The sequence below is a fragment of the Pseudophryne corroboree genome, chromosome 9 (assembly GCF_028390025.1).
Source record: "Pseudophryne corroboree isolate aPseCor3 chromosome 9, aPseCor3.hap2, whole genome shotgun sequence".
Classification (NCBI taxonomy): Eukaryota; Metazoa; Chordata; class Amphibia; order Anura; family Myobatrachidae; genus Pseudophryne; species Pseudophryne corroboree.
The window spans coordinates 244,559,044-244,577,459 of NC_086452.1; positions in this window are offsets into that span (position 1 = coordinate 244,559,044).

Genomic DNA, 18,416 nt, shown 5'->3' on the forward strand with positions numbered 1-18,416 from the left:
TCGGTACCTGCTTCACTGTGATACTTGCCAAAGGGGGCAGTACAGGGTATTAACTCTGCAGGGTGCCCAAACTTTTGCAGATGCCAGTTTTTGTTTTCTGTTCTTTTGAAAGTGTAAATGATGGAAATAAAATCAAACTTTTTTTGACATGTTATAAGAATGTCTAATCTGTAATTTGATGCTTTTTGGAGATTTTTCCATCTTTTCTTGACTTCTTTTTGCACATTAAAATGAATTTTTGCCTGGGGTGCCCAAACTTTCAATCCCCACTGTATATATATATATATATATATATATATATATATAATCCTTTTACTGTATGTTTTAACTTGTAGCTTGTTTCAAACTGCATAGATCACAGGGCTAATAGATGTATGTGAACAAGGTGTACTAGGGTAAAGCACACCAGATAGTACAAACAATAGATGTATATACAGTATTTTTATTTATTTATTTTTTAACTTGCAGCTCGGTTCAAACTGCATAAATCAGAGGCTTATAAAAGCACTTGAACAAAGTAGACTAAGGTGAAGCATATCAAACAGTACTATTTACAGCAGCATAAAGCACAGCATACAATAGAGTGCGGTGTGCCCCTATATACAGTCACTATAAAGCACAGGCACTTGTGGTCACAGCCAGGGCTGGAACTAGTGCTGTGTCTAGTGTGCTTCACCCACAGTGCAATTGTTTTGTGGGTGGAGAGTTCACATCCACCCCGATGTTCTGACAGTACAGTGGTTGCAAATAATAAAAGATAGTAAATCCTTTGTGATCACAAATGAAAGCCTTCACCAAAGCCTCAGTTATCATACAGAAATAATATAAGTGGTACTAGATGGCACAACTTTACACACTCAGAGATGTATTAGAGAAACAACTTATTCAGCGTGTAGTAATCAGATTGCTGAACACCAATGGTTTCAGATCACAGTTAAGCCAAAAACAATCTCTTCATCTATGATAAGCTTTAAAAATATGAATCATATATGGTGCATTTATGTCTTTTCTTTATAGAAATATAGTATTTAATAAAATGCCTTCCATAGATGAAGAAATTGTTTTTGGCTTAACTGTGATTTAAAACCATCAGTGTTCAGCAATCTGATTACTACGTGCTGAATAAGTTGTTTCTCCATGTGAGTTGGACCAATAATAAAAACCAGCAATTAAGTTCTCAAATGGAATTGTACTTTGTTTTTGTTTTTAATTTTATCTAGTTGATAGACTCCATAAAGATTTTATGTGAACTGTTTCAGATTTCAAGTACAAGCATTTTATAATACATCTCTGAGTGTGTAAAGTTGCACCATCTAGTACCACTTATATTCTTTCTGTATGATAAGAAATAGCAGATTATAATACGTGTAATGAGGATTTGTCATCAGTATTGCATAAATTGGATTCAGCAATGCTGAAGGAAAATCATCTGTGGTGGGAGATTAGCAGCCTTGAGAAATAGCAAGCAGAGAAATTGGTACCCATGGGTTTTAAAATCCCAAAATCCCTCACTTATGATACCATCAATGATGACTTTAAGAAAGAATGGGAATCAATTTTAGATCAATGCTCCTATAAGTTGATCGACCTAATTTTGAGGGAAAGAAAGAAAAATTTACAAGCCCTCAATTTTGAGATCTCTAAGGTACAAACTACAATAGAACCTTTTAAGGATCTTGAAGATGATAAAGAAGCATAAATAGAAATAGTGAGAACACTAAATAAAGAAACCAACGAGATTAAGGAAAGAAAAAAAAGAAAATACTTCAGAGATATAGGAGCGTTTGATTGTCTTAGTGCTGTAGCCGATTCACTAGAAATTAATAACGAATTATTTAACACATCTGACCAACATTTTAAATCATAAAAAAAAATAAAGAGAAGATTTGAGAATGACAATAGATATAATTTCCAACAGGAGAATAGATGGCAAGAGGTATGCTATATAAGACGTTATAATAACAAACCCAATCAAACTTGGAGGAAGAATGGACCTAATGTTAATGAAACATTTTTTAGGGTCACCAATAACAACCCTTTTAGAAGAGGGAACGATTACAATGATGGATATAGACCAAGAACTAGATTCCATGAGGACACTCGTTTAGAAGAAATGGATAGAGATCACCAGGATTGGAGTGATCAACTAAAGAGAGAGGGACCCTATAGACCGCATTTTTAGATTGAGACCTGAGAATGAGGAGGAAGTTCTAGCCAAACCCAAATTAAATGAATCTTGTACTAATAAAAAGAATGAGAATATAAAAAAACAAGAGAAGAAAATGAGGCGGTATAAAAAAAGTTCAATTAAAACAGCCCAAACAAAAGAAAAATGAAAAATCAGATGCAACTGTGAGTACAGTAAAAAAAATTTAATCTAATTAAAAGAGTATTGACTGTAGATGAAACAAGGGTATTGACTCAAGGACTTAAATTTGCTCTGACAAGCTAGTTGGAATCTTTTGATTTCTATGTTGATTTACAAAAATGTGTGCATAAACTAACATTAAAAAGATTTTTTGCAGGCAAGGAAGAGGGAGATATGGGAAGTACCGGAGTTCCTCCAGACCCCATTTCAAACCAAAGTCATAATTTTATCCATCTCATGCAAAAGGTAGCTTCCTAGGAAATTGGTTTTGGATGATGTAGAACAAACCCTGAGAAAAGAAGGAAATGTAACCTAACCAAAAATGAATAGTCTGCATTAAAATCTTTGCGGGAAGATGAAAACCTCATCATCAAACCAGCCGATAAAGGCGGAGGTCTGGTCTTCATGAATAGGGATGATTATATAGATGAAATTGATGGTCAGTTAAGTGATGGGAAAACCCATTCAATAATAAAATCAGACCCTACCACGAGGTTCAGCCAAGCTTTGATGTCTATGACCAATGAAGCTTTGTCTAAAGGAGTAATCACTAAAGATGAATTTGATTTCATCAATATTAAATATCCCTTGACCCCTACAATATATTGTTTACCAAAGTTCCATAAAGACCCCCTTCATCCACCTGAAAGGCTGATAGTATCAGAAACCAACAGTATAACCCAAAATATCATCAATAATTGATCACTACTTACAACCTTTAGTAAAAGGCACTAAATCCTACCTGAAAGATACGGGTCAAATGTTATCCTTTTTATATTAATCCATCTAGTATGGTTAACTTTGTACTTGTTAGTGCTGATGTGTCTATTATTTACACAATTATTGAAGAGACAAAAATGTATAAAAGCAGTCTTCGTGGAGTTATCAAATTACTCTATTGACTTGAAACATTTAATCAAAGAAGGTATAAGGGATATCCTGAGAAATAACTATTTTATCTTTAACAGTAGTTATTACATCCAACATGTGGGGACTGTGATGGGCTCCAGGTTCACCCCTAGTTATGCAAACCTATTCATGGCCTACTGGGAAGATCTTGTCATATGGCATATAGAGAAATTGTGGGCGGGCCTGGTGCTCTGGCATCGCTACATTGATGACCTGTTATTTGTTTGGGGCAAGAGCTCTGAGGAATTGGAGCTTTTTGTGAAATCCCTTGGTATTAATAGGTTTAACATCAAATTCACAGTTAATTCTAGAAATTACCTATTTGAACCTATGTATCTATATTGAGAATGGGACACTGCATACTAAGGGACAGTATACCGCAAGCCAACTGATTCAAACAGCTTTATCGAAAGAGCTAGCCAGCACCATGAACATTGGCTTGATGGTAAACCATATAGTCAGTTCTTAAGGAGTAACATAACTGTACTCACCCAGAAATCTATGAAACACAGTTAAATAAGGTAATTAACCATTTTCTCAAAAAAGGGTACACTAGGGGATCCCGGAAAAAAAGCCAGTGAGAAAGTCAGTCTAATAGAAAGAATGGATTTAGTAAAAGGTATTAATAAAAAAGAGAAATCCAATGATGAGAATACCCAGTGGTCATTTATATCTAATTACAACTGTCAACATAAAGAGATAAAAGCATATTTAAAAAAAAAACATTGGAATGTTTTAATAAAAGATCCCATTCTGGGGAGTATAATACAAAAAAAACAGGTTTTATCCACAGGAGAGTGGACTCTTTAAAAGAAAAACTGGTATACAGTTCTATCGAGAGCTCTACAAGAAATAGTATCCATAGCCAAGGGTTTCATAGATGTCGTTTATGCGCAATGTGTAAACAAATCAAAGGAGTAAAATTAAAGAATTTACATCAAATGGCACTAAAAATCCAATAAGAGAGTTCATTAAATGTAATTAAAAAAATGTTATATATGTGCTGGAATGCAACTGTGGGTTACTGCATATTGGAAAGACAAGTACATATATAGCCTCACTCATCTAGCCTTCTCTGGTGCAATACAGTGCACCAAGGTTTATTAGCATAAGCCTTTCATCTATTGTTCTCAGCTGCAATACAATACAGAAAGAACAATACAGAAGGGGATTAAGTCATTACAGCAGGGGATGAAGTCCAACAGCACTCAACAGTGAGTTTGAACTCAAGTGGTTCTTACTGTTTTGATACACTTTGAAGTACCCCTTCTATTGTCATGTATAAATTTGAACAATGTTTTATGTCACATGTAATTATTACAGGTTTTTTAAATATTTCTTTGCACTATTATATACCCTTCTCTTCTTTGTTCTTTTTTGGTGTTATTTTGAAAACAGTCTTCCGACATAAGAAAAACATAACTAAAATCATAAAATGCAATACTTGTGGTTACCCCATATCATTTAGAATCTATTAAATGTATTAATAACATCCTCCAGGAAGTTAGTGCCAGGATTCCCTTTCTGACTGTAGATGGAACGCAAGCGGTAAGAGCAAAGATGCGCAAACATCACTTCCGGATGACGCTCTTTGGGCCGAGTCAGTGGAGAGCAAGATGTTACGTCCAGTGATGCTTCTCTGGGTACACGCTGACCAGAGATTATAATTAGGAAGTCCAGGGGGTATATTTACTAAGCTCCCGATTTTGACCGATTTTTTTTTTCAAAGTGTCATCTCAGGAATTTACTAAACAGAAATCTTGGAAGTGATGAGGGCATACGTATTTTTTTTAGGGCAGAGAAAAAAATATGAATGAATACACCATCGGTCAAACACACCTGTTATTTTATACAACTCAGTAATTTACTAAGAATTTGTATTCACAATCACTGCCAGCAATAGCCAAACACTGCCAGTAAATGTTACAATTTGTGAAAAAAAGCAGTTTTCAAATAGACCTACTTTTTTTTATCCGTATTCAGAAAGGCTTGCATGGATCAGTGAGAACCGTGTATGCTTATCAGTGGGAAGGGGTGTGAATAGCTTAAAAATCCCAAAAAAATTTGCATGGGGTCCCCCTTCCTAAGCATAACCAGCCTCGGGCTCTTTGAGCCAGTCCTGTTTGAAAAAATACAGGGGAAAAAATGCCTGGGGTCCCCCCATATTTAATCAAACAGCACCAGGCTCTGCGTCTGGTCCTGGTTCAAAAAATATGGGGGACAAAAGATGTAGGTGACCCCATATTTTTTAAACCAGCACCGGGCTCCATAAGCCAGAGAGCTAATGCCACAGCCGGGGGACACTGTTATACTGAACCCTGTGGCCATGGCATTACCCCCCTAACTTGTCACCCCTGGCTGGGGTACCCTGGAGGGGTGGGGACCCCTTAAATCAAGGGGTCCACCCCTCCAGCCACCCAAGGGCCAGGGGTGAAGCCCGAGGCTGCCCCCCCATCCGTGGGTGGTGGATGGGATGCTGATAGCCATTGTGTAAAATGAAAGAACATTGTTTTTTTGTAGAAGAACTACAAGTCCCAGCAAATTTGCTGCTGCGATCAACTCAGAATTAGGTCCACTGTTTGCCTTGGATCACAGTCCAGTATATTTGTTATATGCTGTATTTTAATTATGTTTGTGGGTGCATTTTTATTAAATACTTTATTTCTATAAAGAATAAACGTTATTGCACCATGCATGTTTCATCTTTTAAAGCCATCCATAGATGAAGAAATTGTTTTTGGCTTAAAACCATCGGTGATCAGCAATCTGATTACTACGCGCTGAATAAGTTGTATCTCCATATGAGTTGGACCAATAATAAAAACCAGCAATTAAGTTCTCAGATGGAATTGCACTTTGTTTGTGTTATTACTTTTATCTAGTTGATAGACTCCATGAAGATTTTATGTGACCTGTTTCAGATTTCAAGTGTAAGCATTTTCTAAAACATCTGAGTGTGTAAAGCTGCGCCATCTAGTACCACTTACAGGATATTCTTTCATTACAGTGATTGCGCTAGCCGCTTAGAGGCATAACTGTGGGAGTCAACTGAGTCTGCTGCACACCCTCTTTTTTTACATACACATTTTACAAGAACCCACAACCTATTACACTTATGAATTGTATTTGCTCCTGTAAATGACGCATGAGAATTCTAACTATATGAATTTACTTCTCTAACAATTACAAGTAACTTCATATAGTTAGAATTCTCATGCTTCCTGTATAGGAGCAGAAAGTTTGTGGGTTCTAATCCTTGGTATGACACTTGTAAAATAATTGTCAGTGAAATAATAATCATTGGAGTAACTGAGCAGATCTATGTAGTGTGTGGCTGCACACTTCATAGATCGGCCTAGTTGCACAGCAAAGCTAATATAGCAGAGTACTCCCTATACATAGTCACTGTAGAACACAGGCACAGCCACTTGTGGACACAGCACAGCTAATACAGTAGAGTAAAACGCAGCACATAGCATGGTGTCAAGTCCCGGCCATGGTGCCTTAAATAAAATCCAAGTCCCATGAGAATCCAAAGCTGGGAGGATGGCGTTCAGAGTCGACGTGGGATCCCAGTCTGGCAGTAACACCCAAGCCATGGTTTGGGTGGACTTGGAACCCCAATGTTTGGAGTGGTCTAGATATGCTCATCTCCATGAGAAAATAGCATAAAACAGTGAGGGAGAAGAACTTTGGTCTTCCCTGATGAATAGGGAATGAGGTTTAGAATAGCTAAAATCTCCCTGTCTAATCGACTCAATTAAACATCTTATAAGCTTCACAATCAATGGCACTTTCTCTCCTTCAATAGAAGAAAAAGAAGACGTATATTGCGCTGATAAGCTGCCTGAGGATTGTTCAGTGATAAAAAGGTGTCACCACACACCCAGAAACAGACAAATAAAGAATAATATCACCGAGCTATCTTCAGGCGCTGATAAATTCCACATGAAGTTACTTCTGGAGAACAAGTTTGTCATACGTTTGTTACCTCCAACATAAAACATAAAAAATACAATAGTCTAATACTTTTTACACTCCACAAACTCTCATAAGAATTTATAGGTAGAAACCGTACCATAAAATATTGTCTGCCGTTAGGTCAGACAATATTCGCATGAACAGGAGAGGATTTGATCCTTAATGCAGTCCAAACTCTTCCTCCGTGCACCTCCCCGTTGTTCAAATGTCATAAAAGGGATATAGACATATATATATATAGAGTGAAGACAGCTCGGTGATATTCTTCTTTATTTGACTTTCTCTCCTTCATCCACCTAATGGAGAAACTGTGGTTACACTAATCCATATTTAGTGGACCTGCCCAGTGATTACACCTTATCATGATTCAAATCTGTACCTTCCCTTCTAACACAATCCCCATCATGGAACATTTTGACATTACATTTCTTCGTACTGATTCGCACCCTTTTCTTATACCTTCATCCTAAAGTATATACAGTACAGTATACATTGGTGTTTTTATAATGGGCACAGTGTGTGCAGTGCACACAGGCCCCTGGGTCCATGTGGGCTCACACAACACACACTGCACCCATGTTTTATTACTTACCTATCCAGAGTCCCGTGTTGGAGCTGCAGCTGCTGTAAAAAATCATCTGCAAAATGGCCACTGCACATGCACAGTAGGCATTTAGTCTCCGGTATATAGCAGTCACCATGCACAGTAGTCTTTGGCACAATGCCAGAGTCTACTGTACCATGAAGAAGAGGATGGCCACCTAGAGGCTCCCCTTTCTTAAGCCCCCCCTACCATTGCTTGAAACTGTAACAGATTAAAGGAAGTATTGGAGCAGAAGAAGGGGGCGGGCTACATGGAACTCAGTCAGTGCCTGGCCAGCAACATGGGGAGAGAGAGAGAGAGAGAGGAGGGGATGTAGAAGCTACTACATAAATCTAGTGTACCTACCATGATAGGTGAGGGAGAGTAAGGGGGGAACTGTATTGTCTGTGTATATGTCTGTATGTGTGTGATTATGTATGTGTGTATAAGTGCCCATGTGTGTCTTAAAGTTTATATGTGTATTCCTGTCTGATTTTAAGTGTGTATTAGTGTCTGACTGTGTTTGTATTAGTGTCTGTGAGTGTATTAGTGTCTGTATGTAAATTAGTGTCTGACTGTGTGTGTATTAGTGTCTGACTGTGTGTGTTATTGCTTAGTGTCTGACTGTATGTGTTTGTGTTTGTGTGTGACTGTGTGTGTGTATCCGTTTATGACTGTATGTTTGTGACTAAGTTTGTCTGTATGTATGCATGTAAAAATGTATGGAATGTATGTGACTGTATGAATATGTGTGCGTGACTGTGCATGTGTGTAACTGTATTTGTATATATGTGTGGAAGTATGTATGTATGTGTACTATATATCTGTATGTGTGTGTGATTAGGGGTGGAATGTTATAATAGCAAAATGAGGTTTGACCACATTCCCAATATATATCAAGTCCAGAAAACAAAAATGTCTAGAGTTTGTATATGGTGGGCAATGCCATCTATAGACGGTGTTGCCTATAGAAGCCTATAAGATTCTTTCCACATAAATCACCAAAAGAGATCCTATCAGATCTCTCCCATTGTCCCCTGTGGTAATGCATGCACAGTAGGTCTCTCTGGTCATAAACCCAAAAGTACTCACATCGCAAAGGACAGTTTTTATTAGAAGAGCTGTCATTTTGTAAATAATCATAATAATCCTCATCTATATGGTGTTAATAAACACATAAAAAAGCAATACTTGATACATCCCATCCTAATGTACAGTATGTATGCATACCCCTACAAAACAACCAAATTTGTTTGGACTATCCTACATTTTGGCCCAAATTCTGTGATTTTAGCCTTTTTTTTATCAATCTTTGAAAAAAATAGAGATCCAAAACCAAAACCAGTGAAGCGGTTTTAGCAAAGCCAAAAATAAAACAGACGATGACTTAAAACCAAAACCAAACTCAGTAGAAATGGGCCAGCGCACATCTCTAATAAAAATTCTTAGGCCTTGGACAGTATACAAAATAAACTTTCAAATGCTCTTAAAGGGTTAATGTATTCAGCAAAATATTCCAAATGTACCAGGGGTAAAGCTAGACTTTGTCACCCAGAGCAAAGACTCAACCTCAGACCCTCCTTCCTTGCCCTCTTTTTATATAAATTACTCACCATTGGCTTGATTAAATAAAGAAATACACTTTGAAAGAACTGATATGTTTGTATGGTGATGGGAAAAACCTAGTTTTATTTGTGTTACGTTAAGGTTCCAGCACCTGCTGCATCTACGGTTGTGTCCAGCATCATCTTACCCATAAACTAGTTGCATGTGCCAACTCATCACATTTGCAACTAACCGTATCCACATGCTACTCATTCGTGGGTGCGCATACACCATGCAATGCTATGGTCACGGATGCAGTATGCAGACATAGTAGTCGCAGCAAATGACTCATGATTGCGAATTATCAAAGGAAAGCTGAGGCTGGAAACAGCTGTATTACTGCTTTTGAAGTGCCTTCAGTCTAAATGGAGCATGCCAAGAGCAAAACAATGATTAGATAACAACAATGACCAATGTATAATGCAGAGAACATCACAGTGACCACCATGTAACACAAATACCTTTACCGTGACCCGAAACAATGCATAGAACATGAGTTACTGCCATCTAATAAATAGACTTCTATATATTACAGACAGAATAAGTGACAACCATCCAATACATAGAGTATTGGTGACAGCCATACCATACAGAGAGGATCACCATATAGTACAGACAGTATACATTATAATCCCCATTACTAATTAGTCCCAACATTATCTAATGATGAAATTTAACTCATTAAACTAACTCCATTAAAGTATTATGTCCTGTTTTCCTGCTATTACCTACCATAAACTATGTCCTTATAAATCTATAGCCTAAATTACTTATTGGTGAGCTCTCTGTTCCCCTCATTGCATCCACAGCAGCATTCAGGATGCAGGCTTATAGGAAGGATAGACACAATTTGATGGGAGACAGGGCTCTGCAGCCTTTTGCTACAGAATATGGCTTCTGGGAAGGGATTTCTATATGTATCTACCCATCCTCTCTCTCTTTCTCTCTACTCACCCAAATACTAAATAGTAGTGTGTGTTATTGAGGATAGTATGTACATCTGTACTCATGTGGATACACTGATTATAACATGAAGCGGAGTTGGGTTGTAGCAGGTCACCAGCTGGCACAAACATTAGCTATGCAGGGTTGCTGAAACAGCTGTAAATGGCAGGTAATGGCAGGATCTCTTTGAAACTAAGAGGGGGACAGCCGTCTCTCACTATGTCATTCTACACAATAAATAAATGGTGCTGTGCATGCGCAGTACTATCTGTGGCAGCCATATTGGTTAGGGAATGAAGCTTTCCTAGAGGAACCATCTTGGAGTATTAGTAGTAGGGCAATACTATAACAAAAATATACAGTGGTACAAACTGGTATACAAAGTTAGAGGTAGATTGCTACTGTAACTTTATGATAACTTTAACATATCAATTTAAAGCAAGGTCTTCAAGGAAATATTTTCTGAAACCCTACCTGTGACCAATAATTTTAAAGACAGCAGGAGCTTAGGTTTGAGAAATTGGTTTCAGAGGGAAAGCTGGTCTGATTTATTTGTTAACTACATGATCTACAGTAAGAAAAACATACCAATCTTTTATTTTAAGGAACATGTACTATACTAGCTATATAGATATACTGGATATACCGTATTTCTTCTATTTTACTTATTGTTTCTAATACACGTTTTTTAAATTCACATATTGTGTTAAAATTAAGTATTGCTGAGTATAGTTGACATATGATGTTGGCGTCTAATTAATTAACCTATATTTTATTTTCCTTTGTAAATAATGACAGTGATAAGGATAAAATAAGAATATATTGAATCTTTGCAAATGTTACGTATTTTACTGCCCTATTTTCACCTAATACGGTTATTGATCTCAATATGTGTTTCAGTGTTATATTTTACATTAATGATGACTGTTTTTTATGCACTAACTTTTAGTGTCAGTTACAAAATTTTCTTCAGTAGTTATTAACAGAATATATTGTACAGTATGTGTTTCTAATTTAGAATTGCGATTATATAGTAAAGAGTAAACACAAAACTCAAAACATTGATCTTTTCAAAGTGATCGAGCCTCAATGTTAGCTGAAAAGCTTTTCTAAAAAGAGACATGGGGACAGAAATATAAAAACATGCATAAATGTTGCTTTCATGTTTTTATCTTTGGGAGAGTTTTATGTATTAATGTATAAATCTGGATTTATTGCAGTTATTGTATCTCATGTGCTACTACATTTCTGGTTACATATCATGACATGATGGATAATAAAGGAGTAACTAATTAAGAAGGCAGTAAAAATTCCTTTCATACTGTTAAAAAACGGAAAGTTGGAATAAATGGATGAGGATGTTTTTAATGTTATGTGGTGGATTTTTGCACAGTGGTCTTTCACCATACAATTGCAAACAAAGATGAATGTTTACATTTCTAGTGGAGATCTGTTGATTTGATTTGAAGAACAGAGGTAGACATTTATATAAATACCTGTGCCAAAACATAATTACAAAAATTGCTGCCTACAACAGATCTCACATTTATAATTGAAAACTGCAACCGTTTTTTCTTCCTTTGTTACAAGTGGGACTTATTTAAAAACATGAAAAGGTGTGACTTGTGTTGAACTTCACAGTGTCTGAGACTGAGACACATTTAACAGAAGTATTTTTTATCAGTATAGATGTGACATAAGCCAGGAGGCCTTTATGCAGATAAAAAGTGCAAATTGATAGAAACTAATATTAATAGTTAAATTGGAAATTAAGATGTTCAATTACCTTAGCGTGAATGTGTGTCCTTGTATGTGTGGTAGGGAATATAGATTGTAAGCTCCACTGGGCAGGGACTGATGTAAATGGCCAAAAACTAAATATTTTAATTATAAAATGAAAAACACACTTACTGTACCAGCACTTCCTTAATGTTTTAATATGCATAGACAAAATTTTATACTGCCTTTTAAATGAGTATATCCCTAAAGTGATGTAATATTTTATTATTATTATTATTATTATTATTATTGTTTTAGAAATAAATATATAGTTTTAAGTTGTAATTAGTCAGAGTGTGCCAGTTTTACTCAATCTTTTGTAATATAAATGTTTTAAGGTGTTAACTAAAAAACAACTATATAGTATATGATATCAGGTTCTTGGTAAATTACAATAGAATTAAACACTTTGTTCATCAATATATTTTCTTTAGTTTGTGAAAAAAAGGTAATTTATTGCTTTTTATATATCTTCTTACTAGACAACTTGCTTTAATCACAAAAATGTAGAGTAGTTTTAAAGGAAATAAGAATATTCCTAAAAAAATTAAAATGGAATATCAAAGAAACTTTGAACTTCTTTCAGCACTTGATAATCAAAATAGGCATTGAAAGGGGTCCATGCAACCATTATATTTCTCAGAAGTTACATTCTGAAAATTAATACAGATGATGAAATCAAGGATCAACAATAGATGAAACTGTATAGAAAAAAAATCCTTAATGGCAACGAAAGCAATTTTCACAAAATTAACCATAACGGCAGTAAATAGAGTGGGTCTTTGATCTTCTTTATTAAAAAGTGTTTCAAGCAATTCACAAAGAAATGAATTCAAAGTACATCTGTGGTTTATTTTACAGATGGCATGGTTATTTACATGTGAACATAAGAAGTATGATTTATACTACAAAATGAAGTATGATTTTATTTACAGTTTAGAATACATTTTTTTTATCAGTTGCTGTTATACATTTGCAATAGAGAAATCTTAATATTTTTGTAAAATTTTTGTAGTTTTTCAGATCATTAGACGGCAAAAAACTTAAAAAAGTCATTGATATAATGAATACAATCACAGTATATGAAGTGGCATCCCTCTGTAAAAAAGTAGCTTATGTATTTTTTGTCCTGAAAGCTGTAGAACTTAGCAAAATATCAAATATATAACAAGATTTATCTACTTGTATTTGCTTCACATTTGTAGTACAGTACTATTTAAAGAGACTAAACAATGTATATTTAGAAAGATTACTCCATAAAAAGCAAAGTAAATTCTTGCCAGCTAGACAAGGTTTATGTGAATTAATTGCTTAAACAGGGAAATGTTGCACCTCCAGAAAAGAGGAGATGTTGATTCTTTCACAGTAACCCCAGCCTCAAATAATAAAATCAACAGGAAAATCAGGGAAAGGTTGTACAATCGACACAAACAAATATTTGTGTTTGCCCAAGGAAATATTGTCACATTTCTAATTCATTGATACCACTTATCAGTCAGATTGCTCAGTATAGCCAACAGAATAGGAACAACAAAGATTAATAACATTATTTTGAAACAACCTTAGGTAATCAATTATAATTAGATCACAACACCACCTTGTCCATATACTGTATACAGCATTTATACTGTATTTACACTATCAAGCACGTACAGTAGTTCTCTTACTTGACAGGGAGACAAAATTGCTACCAGAAACAACAGCTTAAATGGGACACAGTGCACTAATTGGGGTTTCCCATCACTTTCCAAAGAAAATGACACCAAAAAAACCATAAAAAAACTCATGTCAAACTTTTTCCAGGTCAACCTTGTTCATGTCGACCTAATGGCCGTAACGACCCATTTCCTGTTTTGACCTATTCACTGTCGACCAATATGTATTGACCTAATGTGTGTTGACCTAGGCACTGTCGACCCTAAGTCTCATACCCCATACAATACATGCACAGTACTTATACAATAAAAAAAGCCATGGTGGCTGTAAAATAGATTAAAATGTGAACAATATTAGAAAACACATAAAGCAAAGTATCATATGCACAATAAAATAAAAGAGTAATCAGCTGATGTGTTTGTAAATTAAGAAGACCTATGTTTTATGGTTGAAACAGCTATTGGACTGAAGCTGTCACACAGATATTTATGGACCTGTTTTACAGAATAAATAACCTTTTTTCTTCCATAAATGTGAGTGCTGTTTTTTTGGGGGGTCTTTGTGTCCATATGCTGGAAAAAGTGATTGTAAATATATATATATATATATATATATATATATACACATATACAGGGACCAGTTGCACTCACAGGACTCAATAACAGCAATGAAAAACTGGACACAGTGGTCTCTTTAAACAATCAACGTTTCGATAATTTAATACCTTCGTCAGGATCACATTATTACATAAACAATGCAAGTTTAAATACCCTCTTAGCTCTCCCTGTCCAGAGCCGCCATCGCGCCAGCAGTCGGGTACTCTGATGTCACACACCTGCGATGCGCACTTCCTGTGTGCCCTGCGGCACAGGCAGTAGCCTAGCAACAAAAACCACAGTGTCAAACAGTTATGTACATTACGAAAAATAGACACAGCAGTAGAAACAATAAGACAATCATATGGGATCTGGTCTGAAGATTGACACTGTCTAGGTCGACAATGTTTAGGTCGACATTCACTAGGTCGACAGGGTCTGAAGGTCGACAGAGTTTCTAGGTCAACATGTGCTAGGTCAACAGGTCAAAAGGTCGACATGAGTTTTTTTTAAAAAAAATCTTTTTCTGAACTATTCCATACTTAACGATCCATGTGGACTACAATTGGAATGGTAATCTGTGCCGAGTGAAGCGGTAGCAGAGCGAGGCACCTTGCCCAAAGCATGGGAAGCGAAGCGAGCATGTGAGGGGACACAGTGCCCTAATTGGGCTTCCCGGTCACTGTATGGAGAAAACAACACCAAAAAACCCCATGAAAAATGCATGTCGACCTTTTGACCTGTCTACCAAGCATGTGTCGACCTAGAAACCCTGTCGACCTAGTGACTGTTGACCTATAGTGGTCGACCTAAACATTGTCGAACTACACACTGTTGATTTGATGATCCACACCCCAATCATATACATATAATGTTTCATCTATATATAATGAGCTACAGATCCCAGTTTATGGACTATTTTGACAAACCCAGTAGCAATAAGCCTGAACATCTACAAGTACCGGCTATACTCGTGACAGAAATGTTAACAAAGACATCATAATTGTCAATACCGTAAATGCTCTAGATAAGTTATACTGATAATGAACCATCGCATACACTAAAATGGAAAACTATGTATTCTTAGTATCCCTGCACTCACATACTTAGTACCAATGAGCATAGTACTATTTACATGTGAACAATAATACATACAATTACATAATATTGGACTGTCAACAATAATTTTGAGCAGCAGCATACTGAAGCATGTTACAAAAAGCAAATCAATGGCAAATATGTATTGAGGCCCCTCGGTGTGATTGTGTCTAACCGGTGTATTCACCATACCTCTCTTTGTAGCAGGGCCTTACCCCTGTCGCCACCTCTCAATCTTTTGGGAACAGAATCTATGATCTTATAAATTAAGGTTATCGACCCATGGTCCCCATGATTTTATAGCAGGGCCTCACCCTTGTCACCACCTCTCAATCATTTGGGAACTGAATCTATGCTCTTATAACGTGAGGTTGCCAACCCATGGTTCTGGGTTGGCAACCTTACATTATAAGATCATAGATTCTGTTCCCAAAAGATTGAGAGGTGGTGACAGGGGTAAGGCCCTGCTGCAAAGGAAGATATGGTGGACACACTGGTTAGACATGATCTTGCCGAGGGGCCTCAATACATATTTGCCATTGAATAGCTTTTTGTAACACGTATCAGTATGCTGCTACTCAAAATTATTGTTGACAGTCGAATATGATGTCATTGTATGTATTATTTCCCATATGAAAATAGTATTATGTTCATTGGTACTAAGTATGTGAGTGCAGCGGTACTAAGATTACATGGTTTTCCATTTTAGTGTATGCAATGGTGCCTTATCAGTATAATTTATCTAGATCATTTATGGTATTGGCAGTTCTGATGTCTTTGTTAACATTTCAGTCACAAGTATAGCTGGTACTTGTAGATGTACAGGCTTAATGCTACTGGGTTTGTCAAAATAGTCCATTAACCGGGGTCTGTAGCTCATAATATTTAAAGATGCCACATTGTATATATACGATTGTCTCATTGTTCCTAGTGCTGTGTCTGTTTTTCATTATGTACATAACTGTTTGACACTGTAATTTGTGGTTTCTAGGCTACCGCCAGTGCAGCCGGGTGCACAGGAAGTGCACGTCGCAGGTGTGTGATGTCAGAGGACCCGACAGCCAGCAAGATGGTGACTCTGGACAGGGAGAGGTATGAGAGTATTTAAACTTGCACTGTTTATATATTTATGTGATCCTGATGATATAAACAGCCATGCGTTGCCGCCATTTTCACTCTGGACTTGGAGAGTGAGGGAGACAGATCTCTGTCTCTCTTGGTGGGTGGTGGTGTCGAATGGGGTTAGTGTGTGTTCTGAAGGGGTGCTTCTGCAGTCAATATGGTGTACCTGTGCTGTGTTAGGGGTGCTGTCCTGGCTGTACTGGCTGTCACTGGTGTTTCATGTGCTGCAGCTGTACATGGGTGTTGCTGTCCTTGCTGTCACTGTGTTGTACAGGGTGCAGGGGTACTGCTGGCCCTGTATGTTGTAAATATTCAGAGGTGCAGTTTTTAAAAATTAAAAGCACACTGCTGTATGCTGTAAAATGTAGGGGTGATGCTGTTCAAATAACATTACACTGGCCCTGTATGTTGTAGAAATTCAGGGGTGCAGTTGTTAAAAATTAAAAGCACACTGCTGAATGCTACACCATTGCACCTCTTTTTCTTCTTTGAATTATGTGCTCTTTGGGGATTAGTTTTTAAAACTGACATCCTGTCTGACACTGCAGTTCCACTTCTGGATGGGCCAGGTGTTTGTGCCGCCCACTTGGGTTACTTAGCTTAGTCATCCAGTTACCTTATTGAACCTCTTTTACTTCTTTGCATTATGTGCTCTTTGGGGCCTAGTTTTTAAAACTGCCATCCTGTCTGCCACTGCAGTGCCACTCCAAGATGGTCCACTTATTTGTGCTGCCCACTTGTGTCGCTTAGCTTAGTCATCCAGCAACCTCGGTGCAACCTTTTGGCCTAAAAACAATATTGTGAGGTGAGAGGTGTTCAGAATAGATTGGAAATGAGTGGAAATGAATGTTAATGAGGTTAATAATGCCGTAGGATCAAAATTACCCCCAAATTCTGTGATTGTAGCTGTTTTTTTTTTTTTTTTAAATCATCCAGATTCAAAATCAAAACCCAAAAGGGTGGTTTTGGCTAAACCAATCCAGATCCAAAACACAAGTGGGGATCCAGATCTAAAAGAAAAAACCCGAAAAGTGCCCGCCGCACATATCTAATCCTATTCATGAAATGAATGCATGCTAGTCATATAGAATGTAAAACGTAAGAAAGTATTTCCATAAATAATTGATACTCAAAATAGTTTTTGGACATTGTACATCACCAAACAGTATTTTCACAAATTAAACTATATAGGAAAGAAATAGTAGAAAGGTAAGAGTGAGAAGTGTGTGTGTGTGTGTGTGTGTGTGTGTGTGTGTGTGTGTGTGTTTATTTATTTATTACTGGGGAACTATATTACTTCATGTGCTCAGCAAATCACAGACTTATTAATCCTAGATTTATTGACCAATGCTGGAGAACATTTATCTGAAGAAACATCTAAGGGGAATATAGATTTAGGGTTATGTGTGTGAGTGTATGTTTGAGAGAGAGAGAGAGAGAGATACCTAGAGGGGAAATTGCCAGTGTGGATGTGCGGAGGAGGGGCAACATGAGCTCAGGCCACATGTTTCCTGGTATAGAGCATATGGGACACAAGCTAGACTCCATTTTGAGAAGCTCCCATGATTCCAAAGTCTGCAACACATGGTTCAAAAGGGAATGGGGAAAACACATGCCAGCAGCCATCGTGTTAAAGTATAAACTTATTCAGGCACATTCCAATCCAAATAATTATATTCCACGTTCCAAACTAACTTATTAAATTACTTCATGCTGTATAATTGTATATAAAGAAATTACATCAAGTGTTGCCAACAATGTATTACCACAACCA